The 15,803-nt window shown below is 37.4% G+C and overlaps 1 protein-coding gene and 1 long non-coding RNA gene across 2 annotated transcripts in view; one reads left to right on the top strand and one right to left on the bottom strand.

Annotated features, from left to right (window-relative positions):
* Nucleotides 1-15,803, bottom strand: part of LOC129443438 (uncharacterized) — a 74,497-nt gene that overhangs the window by 32,804 nt on the left and 25,890 nt on the right. The gene's annotated exons all lie outside the window — the stretch shown is intronic.
* LOC141351138 (uncharacterized) lies at nucleotides 11,909-13,586 on the top strand. Its single transcript, XR_012359371.1, has 2 exons — nucleotides 11,909-12,904; nucleotides 13,397-13,586. It is a non-coding gene; the product is annotated as an uncharacterized lncRNA (long non-coding RNA).

Raw genomic sequence — 15,803 nt, 5'->3', positions numbered from 1 at the left:
TATGTTTATAATTCATATACTGTTATCTATTGAAATGTTACCTTGAAATTATTAAGTCTTTATTCTGTGAAGTATCTGTTTACAAGTCATCATTCTGTGAAGCGTAACTGTTTAAGTTTATAACTGTTTATAAAATCTAACGATGTAATTTGTTTGTTATTTTAGTTTATCTATGTTTATCTATGTTTACCTATTAGATTTAAAGAGTAACTAAACCCTAAACCAACTTTTTTTAGTTAATGATCTGTAAGAATGATGCTTTATTAGTGCTGTTCATTGATTTTAGTAAGTTTTTTGACATTTGGATATAAAGTGTTTCAATACTGCAATATATGGTGTAAAAACTAGACCTGTTTGAGTCGCGACTCACTCGGATCTTTAACCCGGATCTTTAAATTAACTCATGAGTCGCGAGTCTCTAGTGTCATTTACCCGGATCAGTTGAGTCCTACTACAATTCAATGTAAAACCATAAACAGCGCCACCACACCAGGCGCGGAGCTATGGGCGGGCCTGGGCGGGCCAGGGCCCGCCCCGGTTGACAGCTGGCCCGCCCAATCAGAAATGTAAAAATAATAATCTTTATTGTTAGAACTGGATAATACATTATGTGGTGTAATTTATATATTGCATGTTATGTTAAAAACAGTAAAATTATAAGTAAGCCTGATAACTATTTAAAAACTATTAAAGCAGTTGAATGTTGCGTTATAATGAAATATTCCCAAGCAGATTTCATCCATGATCACTTTAAGAAGTTTTTTTGCAAGCAATTAGAAAACGTTTTTTGAATAACAACACGTTATAAATATTTGCTGCTCGCTTTCCTCTCAATAACATAAACACACAACAAATATGACAGCGGGGTAAAAAATAGAAAGAAAACATCTGATCATAGTGATGTTGTTTGATATAGCGATAGCAGCACTATAAGTCACGCCACGTTTATTGCTACACTTTATACAATATAGCCTATTGCTTTTAAGCAACAAATAGCCTATCATAACAACCTATAAGCCTACTGTGTAATTGAGACATTAATTTAAGAAATGCATTAAAGCAGAAAGACGTAGGCTGCGGAAATATAGTGGGTTCACTTCAATCCACACCACAGACGTTCTTGGTTTGCTTCTTATTTATTAAATCGAGGCAATTGTTTGATCAAACATTGATTAATATTAAGATACAATTTATACAAAACGAAATTCACTTTAAAGAAAGTCTTTCTACAAAACAAACCTCGCAAAATCGCTTGCCCGACGTCCATTACGGGCTATGGCGAATTCCTGTCGGGCTAAAAAAAAATGATGCGCCTTGGCCGTCGGGCGGAGGAAAAAATATTGTAATGTGTTTGCATTCTCTCAGATTTAGTTAGGTAATTATGTTGTATGTAATTCGGCGTCATCTTGTTAGCCATTACTATTCTCACTAACAAGTGAAACTGTCTGGAAATAAAGTGAAAGCATTAAATCCATTATTCCTTTCGTTCACGTCTGATATGCGCGCTCCTCGGCTCCGCTCTTCACTAGTAGGCTTGCTCTTGTGCTCATCAAAAAGTATATTAAATGTTTGTTTATTTGTCATTTCGTTTAACATCAGAGTCTAACATTATTCTAGCAATTCCCTTTTTCTTTCTTTATTTAGTAAGTTAACTTAAAAAAGTGAGAACGAAAATATATTTTTAGTGATTTGCATGAAGAGAATATGATGTTAGAAGCTTCATTTTAAGCATTTAGTAGCCGTATTTATTTAAACACTTTAATAGGTTATTTAAAAAAGTATAAGGTTTTTTGGGTTCATTTATATTTCCTGTCTCTGTGTGCTGTGCAGGTTCTTTTTTGTAGGCTATGAGAGCCCAATATTTTTTTTACCAAAAAGGCTTAATAAATGTCACGTTGCATTACAATTTAAAGTATCAATAATGTCAAAAATGTGACGTGCAGTTCGGGTGTGTGTGTATGCTGTTTAAATTAGTGTTCTGAAGTTTTGACGAATTTTATAGACTTGTTATAGTTTCTTATTCAAAAGTGACACCCATAGATTGTCATAGGCCCACCCGGACTTAATCCATGCCCACCCATATGTCACGTTCTGCATCCGCCACTGCACCACACACACAAACCTCTTTCAACATTATTGATGAGACTTCGCTCGCACTACAGATCCACTCGTAACCGGCTGATCTGCGCGAGAACTGACCCGAGATTCTCACTCAGAGCCGGAAACATTGCAAACTCGAGAGACCCGCGGATCCGCGCGAGCCGCGAACTGACCTGAGATTCTCACTCAGAGCCGGAAACATTGCAAACTCGAGAGATCTGCTCTGACTCGAGAATCTTTCAACTCGTAACCGGCTGATCCGTAACCGGCTGATCAGCGCGAACTGTTTCTCCTGGGGGCTGCATAAGCAGGACACAGTTTTTTCTATATTATTATGCTATTATTAGGCCTATTTTTTTTAAATGGTCGACCATACACACACCAAACCTAAAACCTATAAGCATGTTATCTCAGAAGTGAAAGGCTTTTGTTGTTGATTTGCTTCAGGCTTGTGCACAATTCAGAATTGAATTGAGAATGACTCCTAAATTCCAATTCAATTCTTGAATTTGAATTGAATTTGAATTGATGTCAAAAACAGGATCTAGAATTACAATTCGAATTTGAATTAAAGGAAGCAGAATTGCAATTCAATAGAAATTCAAAGAAATTCATATACATATTATACAGTAAGTGAAGTGTTAAAAGTGAAGCTTTCAGTATATGTCAGATATGATTGCATTGCATATTCTATAAATATTTTAGTTTGAACTACTTGTACAGATTACATTAACAGGAAATGTTTTCCCCCAGCAATTAATGTTAAAAACTCTAGTCACTTAACAAATAATTAAGTTTGATTTTTTTTGTAATTGTAATTTTGTGGAACACGATGGAACATTTATTTTTCAGAATGCTTTACTTTACTAAGTATTTTAAATGGATGCCAAACAATTTTCCGAAGTAACTTGCCTAACACTGAATGTATGTGAGATTCTTTCTGTTTTGTTTGTGGAATTTATTTGAATTGCCATGAATTAAATTCCACTTCCTGTCATTCCAATTCCAATTCAAATTCAACTTCCTGTAGGGCGGAGTCAATTCAATTAAAATTCCAATTCATGAATTGAATGGAGGCCAATTCTGAAATTCTGAATTGTGCACAAGCCTGATTTGCTTTTGAGGAGACTTCAGTCGCTCTATAGATCCACTAACCGGCTCCGGTTGATCCACCCGAATCAGCCGGTTAGTGTGGATCTGTAGAGTGGGTCCCATGGTCTGCGAGTCTGCAATGTTTCCGGCTCTGAGAATCTCGAGTCGCGTGGATCAGCCGGTTACAAGTGGGTCTTTACTGAGTTTCCTTGGCGATTTAGCAATACTGACTCAAGTGATTCAAGTGACTCACACAACCCGGATCATTTTAGTGAGTGACTCACAATAACCCGGATCCTTAAAAGGAGTCGAGTTTGCCAGGCCTAGTAAAAACGTCTGAGTGCTGCCCTCTTCAGGTTGAACGGTGGCTACTGCAGTTGAATTTTCCTATTGGATGTTGGGTCCAAAAAATGACTCGTGACGTAAGTTCAAGCTCACCACGCCCTTGTTACGATCACACCACACACTTGGTACGAGCTTAGTTCGTCCCCTCTTTCTCCGTTGGGATCTGCCCACTTTTCTTGCATTTTTCAAATATTGCCAGTGGGTGGAATCAGGCTCTGGCGCGCCGACGGTGCTGGTCGATGGATCGGCGCGAGGAAGACAGCGTTGTCGAGGTGGTTGGCAACAGCTAAGCCGTTTCTCAATGTCAAGGATACTTCCTTGGCAGGACTAGTCCTTACAAGTCACTTCCTTCAGAGGCGAGGCGAGGCTCCTTTTAAGCATTCGGAGAACACGTTAAATGGAACAGGCTAGCAAGTGCACGTCATTACGTCATTACGTGATTGAAAGGTGTGCTTTCGGTGCTGCGCGCAGAGGATTGTGGGTGATTTCAGCGCGTGAAGAGCGCGAAGGATACAAATTTGCATCCTTTCCTGTATATGGGATATTTGTCGAACGAAGGACTCAGTCCTTGGCTGAAATTTCGAGGATCCTCGACATTGGAACAGTCCTTCGACGGACGTCGATGACGTAGCATCCTCGAAATTCTAGCTTCCGAGGATCCTTCCTTGACATTGGGAAACGGCTCTAGACTGTGACTGGGTAGGAGATGGCGGAAGGAAGTGAGGAGACAGGAAGTGAGATGGGATTTGAAGAAGAAGGCGGGAGAGATAGGAGTGTTTGGAATGTAATGAGATCAAGAAAACGGAAAAAAAAGGAGAAAGTAGCATATAATGTAGATGAAACGGATAGTGAACAAAGTATGACAATAATAAGTAAACCACAAGAGGAAGAGTATAAAGTGATCATGAAGCTAACTCAGGAGGGGTCGTCATTTGGTGAGTGGAATCCGATTCATTTAACAAAGTCGATAAACAAATTGTTAGGTGAGATCAAAAATGCAAAAGTGTTAAGAAGTGGAGCACTGTTGATTTTTTGTAGGAATAAAAAACAACAAGAAAGAGCCATAGAATTGGCCACAATAGATGATAAGAGAATAAAATGTGCCCTGGCTGGAAACAAGTTGTTGGTTCGAGGAGTTATTACAGGAATACCGGTAAATATCAAAGAAGATCAAATCAAAGACAATGTAGCAGGGGCAAAAGTGCTGGAGGTAAAACGCCTTAAAACAACTAGAAACGGGGAAAAGAGTGATAGCTTGTCTGTTATGATTAAGTTTGATGACACAAGACTCCCAAGTAAGGTATATATAGGTTATATGAGCTACGAGGTCAGAACATACATCCCTCCCCCATTGAGATGTTTTAAGTGCCAAAAATATGGTCATGTAGCAGCTGTGTGTAAAGGTAAACAAAGATGTGGTAGATGTTCAGGTGAACATGAGTATGGGAAGTGTGGAGAAGGGGTAAAGCTGAAATGCTGTAACTGTGGCGGAGAACATAGTTCAGCCTATCGTGGATGTGAAGTTAGCAAGAGAGCAATGGAGGTGCAGCGAGTGAGATCACTGCAAGGAATAACATATGCAGAAGCTGTAAAGAAAGTCTCTAAGGAAAAGAAAACCCATGAACCAGAAGTTAAAGAAAATGTGAGTACGTCTTGTGAGAAATGTGGAAAAATTGAGGCAAAGAAAGACTTGTTGGTTATGAGTAAAAGTGAATTTGTGTTGTTTATGGTTGAGGTGATAAATTGCTCGGCACAGACAGACAGAAAGACAGAAAAGATCAAAATAATAGTTAAGTCAGCAGAAAAATATCTAGGAATAAAAGGACTTAGCTGTGAAGTAGTGGAAGAAATGATAATGGCAGGAAGTGCAAACTCGCAGTCATGGGTTGGTGGCTCTTTATGATATTAACAATATTGCAATGGAACTCCAGAAGCCTTATAGCAAATGGACAGGAATTCAAGAGTTTTGTCTCAGATTTAGCGGATAAACCTCAAGTAATATGTGTGCAAGAGACATGGTTAAAACCACAGTTGGATTTTGTATTGTATGGATATAATTCAATTAGGAGAGATAGAGAAACAGGTAAAGGTGGAGGAGTAGCAACTTTTGTTAAAAGTGGGGTAAGATATAAACTTATTAATAAAGGGAAAGAAAAGGAATCTGTTGTAATTGAAGTATGGTCAGGGGAAAATAGTATTAAAATAGTTAATTTTTACAACCCGTGCAATAGATTAAGTGATGGAATATTGGAAATAGTGTGTGGATCACTGCAGGGCAAAATAGTGATATGCGGAGATTTTAATGCACACAGTACGTTATGGGGAAGTAAAAACACAGATATAAATGGATTAGCAATAGAGAAATTTATAGATGATAAGGAGCTAGTGTGTATAAATGATGGAAAGGGCACGCGGTATAATAGTTCAAGTAACACAGAAAGTGCCATTGATTTAACACTGGTTTCAATTGGAATTGCAGGAATTAGTGTATGGGAAGTAATGAGTAAATCAACAGTGGGTAGTGATCACTATCCAATAATGACTAGAATAGGCATAGAGATACACCAAGATGGGGAAGCGAAAATACCAAGGTGGAAATTAGATAAAGCTGATTGGGAGACTTTTCAAGAAATTAGTGGGAATAAGTGTGTAGAAATAATGAATAGAGATATAACAGATGTGGATGAATTGAACAATGAAGTAGTCACAGCCATTATACAAGCAGCAGAAGAAACAATTCCTAAAAGTACAGGGAATAAACAGGGGAAAAGCGTGCCGTGGTGGGATGATAGCTGTAGAATAGCAGTTAAAAAAAGAAATAAAGCATTTAAACAGCTTAAAGTTCGTCACACATTAGAAACTTTAATTCGCTATAAAAGGGCACAAGCAGTAGTTAGGAAGACGATTAGATCGGTCAAACGCATGTATTGGAGAGAGTATTGCAATAAAATTGGAAGCGAAACTCAGTTGTCAGACATATGGGGAACCATTAGAAGAATGAGTGGATTAGGTAGAAAGGTGGAAATGCCAGTGTTATGTAGCAACAACAAGAATGCAGTTAGTAATGCAGAAAAAGCAGAGCTTTTGGTAGAAACTTTTGCGAAAATCCACAGTTCTGGTAATTTATCTACGATAGATAAACAGAATAGGAGTCAGACTTTGTTGGAAAACCCTGAAATTGAAGTAAGTAGAAATGCATCAGGAGGGGATATGGACTTGCCTTTTACTATATTTGAATTTAAAAAGGCTATCTTAAATGCACGGCAAACAACACCAGGGAAAGATGCTGTATGTTATAGCATGCTAGGGCATATGAAAGAAGTGTCATTGGAGTTAGTATTAAGGCTTATTAATATGATATGGAATACAGGTAAAATCCCACATGAATGGAAACGGGCAGTGATAGTCCCTATACTCAAACCTGGTAAGAATGCTGTAGACCCGTCAAGTTATAGACCTATAGCGTTGACGTCACAATTAGGAAAAGTCATGGAAAAAATGATAACAGATAGGTTAAACTACTATATGGAAGGTAAGGGTCTTTTTTCAGCTTATCAGTCAGGATTTCGTAAGGGTAGGGGGACAATGGACTCTGTTTTATGCTTAGAAGCAGAAGTTAGGAAAGCACAAACTAATAAGGAAAGTGTAATTGCTGTGTTCTTTGACGTTGAAAAAGCATATGACATGCTGTGGAAGGATGGACTACTTATTAAACTTGACAAATTAGGAATAAAAGGTAAATTATTCGGTTGGATAATGGACTTTCTGGATAGTAGAACAATAGAAGTTAAGGTTGGTACAGAGTACTCAAGTAGGCGTATTGTGGAAAATGGTACTCCACAGGGTAGTGTTTGCAGCCCCATACTGTTCAATATTATGATAAATGACATTTTTGATCAGGTAAATGGAAGTGTAGGTAAGTCACTTTATGCAGACGATGGAGCACTCTGGGTTAGGGGTCGAAATGTAGAATACTTAAGAAAGAAAATGCAAAATGCAATAGAGAAAGTTGAACAATGGACTTATAAATGGGGATTTAAACTATCAATCCCCAAAACTCAAGTTATATGCTTCTCTAAGAGCCACAAAGTAGTGCCACTGAAATTGTATGGACACGATTTGGAACAAGTTAAAGTGGTTAGGTTTCTAGGGGTTATCTTTGACGAGAGGCTGACTTGGTGTCAACATATTGATAAGGTCAGAAATAAATGTAAGAAGATCAATAACGTGTTGAGATGTTTATCAGGGCGAGACTGGGGAGCGAGTAGAGCATCGCTAATAAACATTTATCAGGCTCTCATGAGAACTGCCTCTGACTATGGTTGTTTAGCGTATATGTCAGCATCAGAATCTAACCTTAAAAAGCTTGATGTGGAGCAGGCACAGGCTCTTCGGATTTGTACCAGAGCGTTTAAAACATCACCTGTAAATGCATTACAAGTGGAGGCAGGAGAGATGCCGTTACGTATAAGAAGGGTTAAGATCATGTTGGCATATTGGACTAATTTGCAGGGACATAAAATGGTCCACCCCACAAGAACTGTCTTGCAAGAATGCGCAGAGCATAGTAAACGCAATTTTTGCAGTTTCGGATGGGTGGGGAATAATAAGGCTCAAAGTGCAGGTCTCAATCAGTTGCAAATAGGACCCACTGTAGCAATATCAACTATTCCACCCTGGAAATTTGTTAAGCCATATGTAAATATAAGTTTACAACAAATACTAAAAGAAAATACAAAGATAATGCCAGAGTGGGTAATAGTTCAAAATTATGTAGAGCAGTATCAAGAGGAAGTATTCATATTTACGGATGGATCAAAGCAGCCAGAAACAGGCCGTACTGGTGCAGCCTTTTTTATTCCTCGATATGAAATAGCAGTCAAAAAGAGGACAACAGATCACCTGTCAGTATACACTGTGGAGTTGGTAGCAATTGTACTGGCATTAGAGTGGGTGGAGAAAAATAATAATAATCAGAACAAAGGGGTCATTATAGCCTCAGACAGTTTGTCAGCATTAATAAGCATTCAATCTGGGATAGCATCATGCAGACAAGACCTCATTCATCAAATACTACACTTGCTTCTCACACTTCATAATAAAAGAATAGATGTCTCCTTCCTTTGGGTTCCTGCCCATGTAGGGGTGGAAGGAAATGAAATATGCTGGCAAAAAGCTCTACAAATCATGAAATCATAGATACGCACGTACCAATAAGTAGAGCAGAGGTCAAAACTATCATAAAGCAACATTCCCTTAAAATATGGCAGGAATATTGGAACACAGCAGATACAGGACGTCATTTATACAGTATACAAAGTCAAGTAGTCACAAGCATGAGGAAGGGCAGGAGCCCAAGGGAAGAGATGATAGTATCACGTCTTAGAATAGGTCACACTGGTTTAAACACAACATTGTATAGAATAGGAAAACATCCCACTGGTTTATGCACTGAATGTAATGTACAAGAGACAGTAAAACACATACTTTTAGACTGCACAAAATATGAAGAAGATAGGGTAAAATTAAAAACACAAATAGACGAACAAAGTATGACACTTGAGCTTTTATTAGGGGAAACATCTGGGAAAATACACAATTTACTTATCTTATTTTTGAAAGATACTGGGTTAAGTGAAAGAATTTGATAGGGTTTAGTTATTTATTTATTTTTATTTTTATTATTATTATTATTATTATTTTTTATTTTATTTTTTATCTCTCTCTTTCCTTTTATGTCATTCTAATGCCCACACTCCAGTCTAGTAGGTGGCGGTAATGCACCTTTCAGTTGAGTTGCCAACCGCCATTAAACCCGAAAGAAGAAGAAGAAGAAGAATCAGGCTCTGACCAGGGGTTTAGTTACGCTTTAAGAGTTGGGTACAATAAGGCGTTCGATCGATTACTTTTGCCTACTCGATCGCAGGGGGCGATCGATTGCTTTTGCCTGATTCACTTCACTGGGAGAGAACTCGCGGAGTTTCTTCATTCGCAGTGGGGAAACTAGTGATGCAAAGTCCGATTCATTTTTGCGAACCGGCTCTTTTCGGACAGTTCGGCTCATTGAACCGGTTCAAAAGCCGATTCACCGGTTCCTGACGTCATCAAGAAATGACATTACTATACGCATTTATTGTATCAATGAAACCGGCTCAAAAGAACGATTCGTTCAAGAACCTAACATCACTAGGGGAAACTTCAGCATCTTTATGAGTTTTCTTCTCCCTCTTTTCAGGTATTAACCCAAGTAATAAAATGTTACAATCGATTAATATGATGTTAAAACAAGGTTTAAAAGTATATAAATGTTAAGATGATACTGATTGTGTTTTGGGGAAAATGTTTAAATGTGTAGGGGAGACCGGGGCTGGTTGTCTCATGGGTTGGTTGTCACACTGCTTATTCCAGACATACTACATGGCACTGTGGTACAATTTTGATATCAATCTGTTAGCCTTTAATAGCTTACTCATTTGCACGTGTAATTTTGCTGAGCAGACACAAAACATTGAGGTTAGGAGACAATTTTTTATTTTCATGGGTCAGAGTAAATTTTCATGTTGGTGTTGTTTTTGTGTTGAGATCTTGTAGGATATTAGTCATTCAAAAACAAAACACTCATTAAAAAGCTAAAAGTAGTAGCTTTATTTTGAGTCATCTTTTAGCGATCAAGTTAAAGCCGTGTGACAGCTAGCTTAGCATGTTTGTCAAGAAGTCAGTTGGGGATGGTTGTCACATAGCTTGCGGGGTTGGTTGTCACATAAGAATATTGGACATGTAGACCTTTTAAGACTGTTTGTCTGTTTGTTTGTTTGTTTGTTTTTGTTTGCTGTTAAAATAAAATAAATAAAGCATTAAATAAAGAGGTTTTGGGCGATACTGCAAAATTTGGTATCGATCCGATACCAAATACATATAGGGTCAGTATTGCCGATTCCGATACCAATCCGATACTTTTTGCTTAAAAAATACTTTTGTGTAGGGGAAAGCAGTATGTCATTATTTCTAAGGTGAATGAATGATAAATTATTTAGGCTTTTTTAATTAAAGTATTGAAGTCCACAAAATTATTAGTTATTAGGAACTGTAGAATTAATTTGTTACAACCTTTTTTTAAAAAAAAAAAGAATAACAAAATTCTCTCCCTTATTTCTGGTTTTAAAAGCAAATGAAATAAAGTGCACACAATTATTACTTTTTACACGTTTCAAGTTACAGTATTATTATTTAGAGCCGTAAAATAGCTCCACACAACGCTTCTCTTCCTCTCTGCCATCCTGATCTCTTATGCGGCTTTCACATAGGATGCGGTGTCCGCTGCGCTGCGCTATGAAACCCATTCATTTCAATGGCTTGCGCCGCGCGAGGGCGGATTTTTGTTGCGCCGAGCAAAGCGCGAGCGCAGCGGAGCGCAGCTTGCGCTCACGCCGCGGTCAAAGTTCAACATAGTTTAACTTTTGCGCTGCGCTCTGTGACGATTACCCGCGCGGCCAATAGAAACAGGGCATCCAAACAAGCAAAATGGATGAAAGCTTGTACTCGGGATTCTAAGGGCTTTATTATACAAGTTTATGCTCCTACAGAGACATCGGAAGGAAAGCCGTCTCATGGAAACACGTAGCAATTCAAGTTGGCATGTCAGGTGTGTTTTAAGTCAAGCAGCTTGTTGTAGGTATGCTTAAAGTTAGGTGAAATGGAGACGAGCAACATCAGTCTCTGTATTCCTCGTAGACTATTTAACGCAAATATAAACACTGTAGTAATTTATTGAAAACCCCGCCTACTTTGGTCTGGCCATCAGAGCACAAATCGCTTGGCTGCGCCGAACCCAGCGGCGAGCGCAGCGCACACCGCATCCTATGTGAAAGCAGTTCGCTGCTCCTCGGCGCGTTGTGTCAGTGAGTCACGTGACGACACAACAACGAATCAGAGCAGAAGGAGGGGGAGGAGTAGCAAAGTGGGCCAGGATGTGAAAGAAGCGTTTGCTCAGGATTGTAGAGGTAGAAGACACGAGCAAAGTATAATGAACGTAGAGTAGGGATATTTCAATTGAAGTATCGATTCAATTACAATTGTATCGATCTGATACCAATACCAGTCTTGGCATCGATACTATCGATATTTAGATCGATCCGCCCACCCCTACCGTGCAGGACTCTGGTCCATACTAAAACAAACATACGTACTGTCTTAGTGCTCGTTAATTCAGTTCCTACTCAGTAAGTATGCGATTTCGGATTCAGCCATCGTTTTTAATTAGGACATGGCAAACCAATATTCTAATGTAGCACAATGTAAAGTGAAGTGTGCAAGAACCGAACTGGGTTCTCGTTCTATGCTTATTGCACTTAAAGCAATTGGCGTATTTGTACACTGTAAAAAATCCAATTAATGAAATGTTGGAAGGGCAAAAATATATAAGTTAAACCAATTTTCTTGTTTGGGCTTAGTTGAGTAGACATATTATTTTAAGTCTAGATAAATCTGTGTTTAAAACATTAAGTGAATGGTTATTTTCAAATTCAGTCAACATTCAGAATGGCTATGTTGACTGAACTTATTAAGACAAATCTGGTCAATATGTGGACTTATGACAGCTATGTATCCTGACAACAAAATGCTCATAATATTACTGTTATTTGGTAACAAAATGTAATTTTAAGAGATGTTCAGGCGTGAATGTATGTGCTTTAAGTTTAAATATGCGGTCGGTTAATATAGATAGCGTCTATTTAAAAATGTGCTCGGACACTTTCGGACGGAGATGAGCTCCAGAAGAGCTCCAGAAAATCACAGACACTTAAGCGCTCACACCCCGCCCAGCGCAGCCTCGCCTCGGCAAGCCCATCAGAAATCGACTGCTGGCTCTGATATCTCTGTGGCGTTTAAACATGCGATTTAATTCATTTTAATTTCTTATACTTAATAATAAAAGGTTTACCGGTATGTTTTAAATCATATTTTAGGATTGCACTTAAATGATATCGCTGTTGAATGATATTTCATATCTTTCACATTTGTTATAACTGGGCTGCGTACTGCCTGCGAATTTGAACTTCAGAGCTGAAGGTGCGAGTGGAGAAATAGTCCCAATATCATAACAATCTTAAATAAAACTTCTAAATATACCCGTGTGTGTAGTACCCGTGTGCGTGCGTGTGTGCGCGCGCGCGTCCTCGCGCGTGTGCATGTATGTATGTATGTATGGGCGTGCGTCTGTGTATTTTGAATTTAAAATGTTTTAACTCGGAAGGATCTGGATCACAGGTCATTTCATCTGAGATCAATCCGCACGCAACAGCTGGAATAACTTACTGGTTCACACAAGGAAGGACACAAGTCACCCGTTTCCTCAAGTTCACGTCAGGTAAGTGTTTGTAATTAAATGTTAATTATAGAAGTATTAATTGGCAAAGACGCAAATACTCGACGTTTTTGTAATTATATTTTTGTAAAGATATATTAGAAGTGTGTTATGTTATGTGACCGAAGTAAAGTGGAGCTATTTTAGTTAAGATAAAAAGCCTGGATATAGGGTTGGTTTACCGAACAGAGTTTAGAACTCGGTCTTTATTATAATTGGGACATTTTTACAAACAAACCTTATATAATACAATACTGGCGTGCATTTTGAGACAAAACAATAGCACTCATATGTTAAGAGATGTCAGTAAGTTATTTTAGTCAGTGAAAAGCCCTGTCCGAGAAAAGCGCCCAATCGTGTTTAATTACTGTATGTGTGATGTCTGAGGGAAATTTGGCCTAACATTAACGTTATTTAGGGAATAAAGTCTTTCACCGTCAAGCTTTATTATATTAAACATGTATTTATGTATGTTTGTGTGTTTATATTCCTCAGAGGGATACATAGCGAGACAGTCTCCGCTTGGACTGGCTGAGGAAAGTCTCCTAAATGGCCCTGGAGATGTTCTGACTGACTTTGGAGGCTTTTTGGACTGTTTTATGCCCTCTATTTAAAGACTTAATTCTGTATGTTCAGTCTGTATGATAAGTGAATAAGTGAATAAAAAGCTTTTGTTTTTATGTGACTGAAGTTAATTATTTTGTTTACAACACCAGCATAAATTATTTGATAAATAATTTAAAAATGTTATTAAAAAAATCCCAAATAATAAATATTAATTGAAGTAACACATAAAACATTGAGTGAATACTTAAATTTTAATTGACAGAGTCTTTGCTGTAAGTTTTTAAAGATTCAACTGATTAAAACATTTTAGTTGAATGAACTATAAAGCTAATTGAGCCAACATACTTTTTTATATTTGAGTCAAATTTGGGCCAACTAAAAAACATCAATCCAGGTAACACTTTGGAGACAGAAGTTGAGTGAACGTAAAATTTCTGTGGAACTAGTTACTAAAAAATAATTCATTGAGCCAACAATTTATTTTTTACAGTGTAGTGTTTATTACATAATATGTCATGGGTTTTCAACAAATATAACGCAGGTAAATAAGTGGGAGGTTCACTTACCTGATTAAAGCACAAGCTAGTCAAGAGTTGAAAGGTGAACCAGTAAAAATCCTATAACAGGGTGGTTTAATCCAGTACTGAATAAGTACGAGCTATAAGCGGGAGCGAGTATTGGTGTTTGACATGTTGTCTCATCAGGAGAGATGCGCCACCGGTAAGCTGTTGTTTCCCTACATTGAACTGCGGTCTAAGTTTGTTTGTCTGTTACGCTACTGCTGTAGGCCTACTGCCGCTATGTATGTATATGCGCAGCTTGTATGTTCGATAAATGTTACGTTGGTCACTCTGATAAAACCTTATTTGTGGTCTGATGTTTAACGCTGTCAGCTCGATAGTATCCGTGGTATATTCCAGTAGTTGTTTGAAATTGGAGCGTTTCTTTTTTTTTAATATAAACAAAACAATTGGTGTAAATACAACACAATGAAACTGCTCAAGTAACAATCCAAGTGCTAGAGGGTGGTATCAAATACAAACAATATTATAAAAAGACTTAAAAGCAATAAAACATGTTTTTTTCCCTGACATTTTACACTTGTGAATGTGAAATTTTGCCATGAAAATAAAGAAATTGTTAAAATAACTGTGGGTCTGTTTATCAGTAATACCTAAAAGAACATCTTTCCATTGTAAAGTAAAACTTTCTTCAACATTGTCAATAATAAAATTAAGTACATTTTGCCAGAAAAGAGATACATGAGGACAATGCCAAAATAAATGAATAGCTGTCTCTGGTTTCTGCTTACAAAAGCTACATCTTTCATCTATATCTTTTTTAAACTTGGTTAAATAATGTTTAGCTGGATATATTCTGTGAAGGAGTTTAAAAGATACCTCTTTAACTTTGTTTGTTAAGAGCTAGCGATTGGGCAGAAGCCAGACTTTTTTCCAGTCAACATCACTTACAAATTGATTCCAAAACGAAATTACGTTTGGTCTCGAAACAATGTCCTTCTGGAAAAGGGCTCTAATTGATCTATTATAATTATTATAATGACCAGAGAAACAAATTTACCTACAAAGGTGTGAATTGGAGAGAGGGGTGAGAGTTGCTGGTAATCTAATCTTTTTTGCTGTTTGAACAACATGCATATCTTGGAAGAAATTGCTCCAAAAACAGTTGCAAATTCCTTTGGTGGTATGGGAATATTATATTTTGCCATAAATTCTTCATAAGTAAAAAGAAGGCCATCTGAATTAAATAATTGGTCTACCAAAAAAATATTATTTCGAAACCAATTTTCAAAGAAAATAGTCTTTTGTTTAAATAGAATGTCCTTATTATTCCAGATAAAGTAGTGATGGGGTGAGAAGTTGTGCTTGTAAATTAAATTCCATGTTAGAAAAGCTTGACGATGAAATGCAGTTTCACAGGTATTTTGTTAACATCAAAATTGCAAACAAGGAAAAAATTAACACCACTCAGACTGGATAAAACATGAAGGGGAATAATATTCCAAATAGAGGCTGGATACTTAACCATTTGTCTAATCCAGTTAATTTTAAACGTGTTGTTTAATGTAGTGAAGTTTAGAAAATTGAGACCACCATTTTCATATGAGTTCATTAAAATCGTTTTTTTTATATAATGTATCCTATTTTTCCAAATAAAGTTAAGAAGCATTTTATCAATCTCCCTCGATACTTTATCATCAACCTGAAGAGCCATAGCTGTGTAAGTTAATTGTGATAAGCCTTCTGCTTTGGAAATCAGAGTTCTCCCTCTTAATGATAAGTCTCTTAAGAGCCACTGATTAAACCTCCTTTGA

The sequence above is a fragment of the Misgurnus anguillicaudatus genome, chromosome 2, assembly GCF_027580225.2.
Source record: "Misgurnus anguillicaudatus chromosome 2, ASM2758022v2, whole genome shotgun sequence".
NCBI lineage: Eukaryota > Metazoa > Chordata > Actinopteri > Cypriniformes > Cobitidae > Misgurnus > Misgurnus anguillicaudatus.
Note: the sequence above shows the minus strand (reverse complement) of the source record. Positions and strands in the feature narration are given on the sequence as shown.